The sequence below is a fragment of the Ruditapes philippinarum genome, unplaced genomic scaffold, assembly GCF_026571515.1.
Source record: "Ruditapes philippinarum isolate M1 unplaced genomic scaffold, ASM2657151v2 ctg13282_1_1_1_1, whole genome shotgun sequence".
Taxonomy (NCBI): Eukaryota; Metazoa; Mollusca; class Bivalvia; order Venerida; family Veneridae; genus Ruditapes; species Ruditapes philippinarum.
The window spans coordinates 38,320-44,822 of record NW_026863579.1 but is presented as its reverse complement, the minus strand read 5'-3'; the positions used below and the strand labels follow the sequence as shown (position 1 = coordinate 44,822).

General features: G+C 32.1%; 1 long non-coding RNA gene across 1 annotated transcript; it reads right to left on the bottom strand.

The window, feature by feature from the left end:
• Positions 1 to 4,245: 4,245 nt before the first annotated feature.
• On the bottom strand, positions 4,246 to 6,084 carry LOC132722566 (uncharacterized). The gene is made up of 3 exons (XR_009624627.1): positions 5,433 to 6,084; positions 4,811 to 4,977; positions 4,246 to 4,401 (listed from the first exon to the last, which is right to left on the bottom strand). It is a non-coding gene; the product is annotated as an uncharacterized LOC132722566 (long non-coding RNA).
• Positions 6,085 to 6,503: the final 419 nt, after the last annotated feature.

Sequence of the window (6,503 nt, the reverse complement as noted above, 5' to 3'; positions counted from 1 at the left end):
ATCCTGTTTACATGATTTTAACTTGATTTGGCAGTCAAAGGTCATATCATCTTTGGAGGTAATTTAAAAAAGATATGATATATTATTTCATGTCTACTTTGTAACTTGTTTTTCATTATACAGAATTATCAATATAATTATAGTGAACAAATTCTTCTGTGCTGAACTCGTCCTACATTTCTCAACGGATTTTGTTCAACTTTCACAGAAGCTTTGTCATCAAGCACCCTGGCACATATTGTCGGGTTTTTGATTGGATAGTTTTTGACCTAATTATGGCCCTTTGTTTTTTTCCTTATACATAATATTATAGTGAACACTTCTTCAGTGGCAATTCCTCCTACATTATTCATGTTTTACATTGCACATAGTTACATTGTTTGTTGCTTGTATTTGTATTTCAAATACAACATATTTATCTACAATGGTGATAATTGAAAACCTGGTTTCATGGCATTGCCATGTTTCTTGTTTTTGTTTGCGCAGCGTACGCGTTGCCGTTGAACGCTGACGTCATTTTCTTTACATGCGTCTGTTTACAATTCCTTCATGCTTAAAAACAAGAAAAAAATTTGTTTGTTTTTCGTACAATTTTAAAAATTTGCAATGGAATATTGTTGTTGTTGTTTTATATGTATTAGGAAAACTCTAGAACAATTCTCCTGATAAGATGAATATTATTGCTGCACTTTGAAGTCTCAAACGTATCTGCATACGTCAAATTTCGTTACAAAATTACTCACGGGGTGGGGGAAATAAAATCACGTGTACCGAAAAATTTGAGTCAGTGACCCCCTAATTTCTTTAGTTATTTTGACTAAGTATACATTTTAAAGTACGTTTAAAGAAAAAAATCAAAAATTTATTTGAGGAATTTTTTGATAAGCCGCTTTAAATCCGAAAATTGCGGCTAAACTGAACGTCAAATTTTACACAAAATTGACAACTTTCTTTCCATTACTCAAACAATTTTCGGTGTAAAACGATAAATTTTATATCAGTTTAAAGGAAAAAATAATTTCTGTCGAATGCTTTAGGATTTAAGATATTTTGTCTGCCAATGGCGTTGAAATACCTGTAACAGTTGCCAAGGATACGCAACGACGTCATGTTCAAAAACGGGCTTTGATGGTCAACTGTCAAAGTGTCGCGTTCTACCTTAAGCTTGTCCGGAGCATAAGTCAGTCATTATAAGTCGGATTGACTTCAAACTTGGTATGCATGCTTCTTATAATGACCTGAAGTGCAGTGCACAAGAACCGGTACTTTGCATTTCTTATTTTTTGAGTTATTGCCCTTTGTTAATTTTCATACCTTATTTTTGTCCAGGCCATTACTCCTAAAGTATAAAAGCTATGGTCTTTAAACTTCATAGGATGATTGATCCAAATTCCTAAAAAAATGAAAAATTCAAAGGGAATTCCTAAAAAAGCCCTATTTTTTCACTTAAATTCCTATTTTTTTTTATGCCACCGCAGCATCTGCGATGCGGTGGCATATAGCGATTCACCTGTGTGTGTGTTAGTGTGTGTGTTTGTGTGTGTGTTATATAGATTATATAGTGAACTTAAAAAATCTTCTTGTGAAAAACCACTAGTCCAATTTCAACCAAACTTGGCAGGATTGTTCCTTGGGTGAAGTGCTTCCAAAGTTGTTCAAAGAATTTCATTCCATGCAGAAATCTGGTTGCCATGGCAACCAAAAGGAATTATAAGAATAAATTAAAAAAATCTTCTTGTAAAGACCCAAAAGGCCTAGAGCTTAGATATTTTGCATAAGGCATTGTCTGGTAGACCTCTAACAAGATTGTTCAAATTATAGCCCTGGGGTAAAAATGGCCCCGCCCGGGGGTCATTGATTTTCACTATGTACATATAGTAAAAACTTAAAATACCTTCTTGTAAAAACCCAAAAGGCCTAGAGCTTAGATATTTTGCATAAGGCATGATCTGGTAGACCCTTACCAAGATTGTTCAAATTATAGCCCTTGGGTCAAAATCGGGCCCCACCCGGGGTCATTGATTTTTCACTATATGTACATATAGTAAAAACTTAAAACACCCTTCTTGTAAAGACCCAAAAGGCCTAGAGCTTATATATTTTGCACAAGGCATTGTCTGGTAGACCTCTACCCAGATTGTTCAAATTATAGCCCTGGGGTCAAAATCGGCCCCGCCCGGGGGTCATTGGTTTTCCTTATATGTATATAGTAAAAACTTATAATAAAAACTTCAAAAAAAAAATTCTTCTAGCAATTGACAAATGCTAAAGGTTAGATATTTTGCATGAAACATTGTGTAGTAAACCTCTAGCAATATTGTTCAAATTGTAGCCCTGGGGTCAAAATTTCCCCCGCTTGGGGGTCATTAATTTTTTAATATATTCATAATATTAGTGACAAATGAAAAATCTTATTGTTCTGAAGGTACAAGGCTTGAAGCTTTAATATTTGTTAAAATAATATCATCTAAAGGTACTCTACAAAAGTTATTCAAATTTTGCCTCTTGTGTCAAAAATTAGCCCCGCCCCCGGTGGCCATAGGTTTTCCTTATATTATGTATATAGTAAAAACTTAAAAAATCATCTTCTCTAAATTTACAAAGGCTAGAGTTAAGATATTTTGCATGAAACATTGTGTAGTGAACCTCTTGCAAGATTGTTCAAATTATAGCCCTGGGGTCAAAATTGGTTCCGCCCCGGGGGTCATTGATTTTCATTATGTACATATAGTGAAAAAATAAAAAAATATTTTTGTCTGAAGGTACAAGGCATAGAGCTTTGGTGTTTGATATATAATATCATTAATAGGTCCTCTACAAAGTTGTTCAAAATTTTCCCCTGGTGTCAAAATTGGCCCTGCCCGGGGCAGTGATTCTCATTATGTACACATAGTAAAAACAGAAAATAAAACAAATGTTTTCTGAATGGGAGAAAGCTATAGCTTAGATATTTTGACTTGAAATGTTATTTTGGTGGACCTGTATCAAAATTGTTTTGAATTAAACCCTTGGGCCAAAGGGACAGTGACCTACTTTCTTGTCCTTTGATGTACAGCAATGACATTTTGACCATGTGCACAGTTTTAGTTGTAAAATTGAACTTTGATATCAGGTGACCTAGATTTTGATGATGTGACCTACTTTCTTGTCCTTTGATGTACAGCTATGAAATTTGAACCATGCGGTGGCATAGCATTTTTCTCAAATGCAATCTTGTTTATCTTTTGTGATAAACATATCGCGAAACAACCATGTTTTAATCACAACTTAAATTCGAACACAGTCAGTGGAGCTGATGCCATGTCTGACTAAATTGCATAAAGTCACATGTTGTGTTTACTTCAACTCCTGCAGAAATGCCATTCTTGATTAATCACCAGATGTTATCAGAAAAATAATAAGAAACTGTTTGTTTTAAATGGAACAATGAAAATTGTCCGACTTTGACTATATCAAAATAGTCACCTGTTTAAAATTGTGATAAAAAAATTTCCAAGGAAGTGACATTTTTATTGGCTATAAAGTTTTACCATTTACCTCAGTCTTAGGTGTATTTAAAGCAACTATTTATATGATGAACCACTAAATTTAATCAAACATTATGAAGGGGTCCTTATTAATAAAATCTTAATTTGTAATCAAGTTATTTTCAAGTGATGACTGTAGAACAGATCTTTTGTAAGTGATACCAGCTGGCAGATCTAGACAACCCGGCTGTAGAATGTCCATGGTTTCCATGGATTTATGCATGGCCAATTGTCCATGGAGTATTGGAACGTCCATCCATGGACAAAATTTAATGTCCATGGATGATGTCCATGCTGTCCAGGGATATCCGGACGTGGACAATGTCCATGGAGAGAATGGACAATGTCCATGGAGAACATGGACATTGTCCATGCTCTCCATGGACATTGTCCTTACTTTCCATGGACAATGTCCATCCACTCCATGGACAATGTCCATGCTTTCCATGGACAATGTCCATGCTTTCCATGGACAATGTCCATGCTTTCCATGGACAATGTCCATGCTATCTGTTGCTTATAGCAGACTTCTTTCGACTGATGAATGTTCAGGCAGGTTCTCTACTGGAAACTGGACATACTGAAAACCTCAATATATAAATTATATAAAATAGATTTATACATATAAATACATTTACAGTATTTAGAGGATGTTTCTTATTTGCCTCTAGTAATTATTTATAGACAGATCAATGATTAAAAGAAGAAAGAAACACTATTACTTTGAAATCAAGAGTTTTAATGAGGTAAATTGTTTGACATTTATTTCTTCATTTCTTTGAATTTTGCTTGACACAACATGGCTTCAAAATGTCTCTAAGTTTCTCTCTCACCATCACAGGGGTCACATGAGGGTAGTGTTTGGATACAAATACTGAAATAAATAAAGTTTATAAGTTAATAATGTACAATATTTTAAGCATTTGAAAGAAGTAAGAAAAACAATAGCATAATATCAGTTCCAGGGGCTTCCAAGGCCATGTGATTATGGTCAAAGAATTTTTAAACCACTGGCTACACAACTATGTATTTTCCAATAGCCACAGTTGGCTTCTTATATATGAGGAAGCTTAATCCTGAGCTAAATTAGGGAACACCTGTGGTAATACTCAGGATGATGCAGCTCAAAAGGGCATCTTATGTGTTCATCAACTAGTAGACATGGAGAGACATTTTATAACCTTTACTGTGTTTTAGTTAACTAAGTTTAAAACTTCATCTCAATTTGAATAATTCATTTCACATTGAAACTTTCAAAATCTAGTTTTAAAACAAAAACATACTGTATATTCCTTGAAACTTTTCCTGGTCTATTGCTGGCTTCTTTTCCCCTGATTTTGCAGGTGCCATATTCCTCTGCTTTATATTATATATAAGGTAAAGAAAAGCTGCATTGCTACCTTGCTGTAGTTTAATTGGAACACCTGCAACCTTGCTTTCAAGGGTGACTCTGTAATAAAAAATGTGTAGATTAAAGATGAAAGTTTATAAATAATGTCATACACTACTGAATCTTATACATCACTTTTAAGACTTGATATTGTTGTGTACCCATAATGTTAGCATTATAGAATAAGAGCATCAAGAAATAAATGATGAATTAAGATAAATAAACAAAAACTAAACAGTCCTTAATAATTCAAAAAGGACTATGTTTTAATGAGAATGTTATATTCTTCTTTACTAAATCTGTTAACTTTGTTTTTAAAGAATGCTAACTGGAGATTGCATAATATTCTTTTACTTATCTTGTTCAATCATTGATGAACATAAAATGTATACTCATTATTTTTTAATAAATTAAATGCTTACCGACTTTAAAAATATGCATCTAAAATAATTTGTATTTAATTCTTTAGTGAAAATAATTGTTTTTCTGCATAAATGTGTTTAAAAGTTATTTACCTGAAACTAATTCTACTATGATTCTTCTGAATATCTTCTTGCCTCAGGTCATTGATCTTCAGGTTCAATTACAACAACAAAACACTTCCTGAATCTTGTCACACTTAGATAAATGTTTTCTTTGAAAATTCCAAAATATGCTCCCTAACATTTAAAACAAGATAATATCTCCAAAATGCTAAAATACTAAATAGATCCTTTATGGTTTCCACTTTTTCTGTAACCCAAATGTCTGAGATTTCAAATTTTCAAACAAATAACTGGACTGTTCTATCATAATGTGAAACAGGGATAATCCAAAAAAATCAAAGCACCCATTATTTTATTTATACATTTATTGAAGGTATAAATATATCAAATGATAAATGAATGAAGAATTTGAAAATCATAATATGTTTTGAAAGATATTCACAGTTGAAATGTCTTTCTAGACTGCTTGTTTTGAAATGTATAATACTCAGATTCTCCCTAAAAAAATCACATGAAACACTCTGGTCAATCCCAGAATGCCCCATGAGAAGATTAGTCATGCATAGATACTCCAGATGGTGCCATTAGTTTTATCTGATCTCTTTTATATAGTGAGATCTGCTTGTGAAATCTTTGTGAATGCAGTATTTATTTATCCTAATTACCATACTGGTTAATAAAATATGACTATTATATACATGTATGTGTTTATTGTACACATAAACTTGTTTATAATAAGTAAATTGTAATTTTTAATTCCAATGTTATTAAATAAACATTATAATTATATACATTTCTCTTCAGTATCTTTAGTAATGTATAAGTACTCAAAGTTTAAGTTATGCTTATTATAGAAAATAAATAAAATTTAACATTGAATTGAAAGCTCTTTTATAAATCTGTTTAAATAACAAATTTGTAAAATACTTTGATATTTTCACTTATAACTAATCTAGAAGTTTGGAAAGTGTCACAATTTTATGTGACTTATAAACACTTTTTTTGTTTAATAGATATCTAGTAACAATGATTATAAATTATTAAAATAATTTAAAAAAAAACACAAAAAAAAACAAAAAAACCCAAAACATTCTGATCATC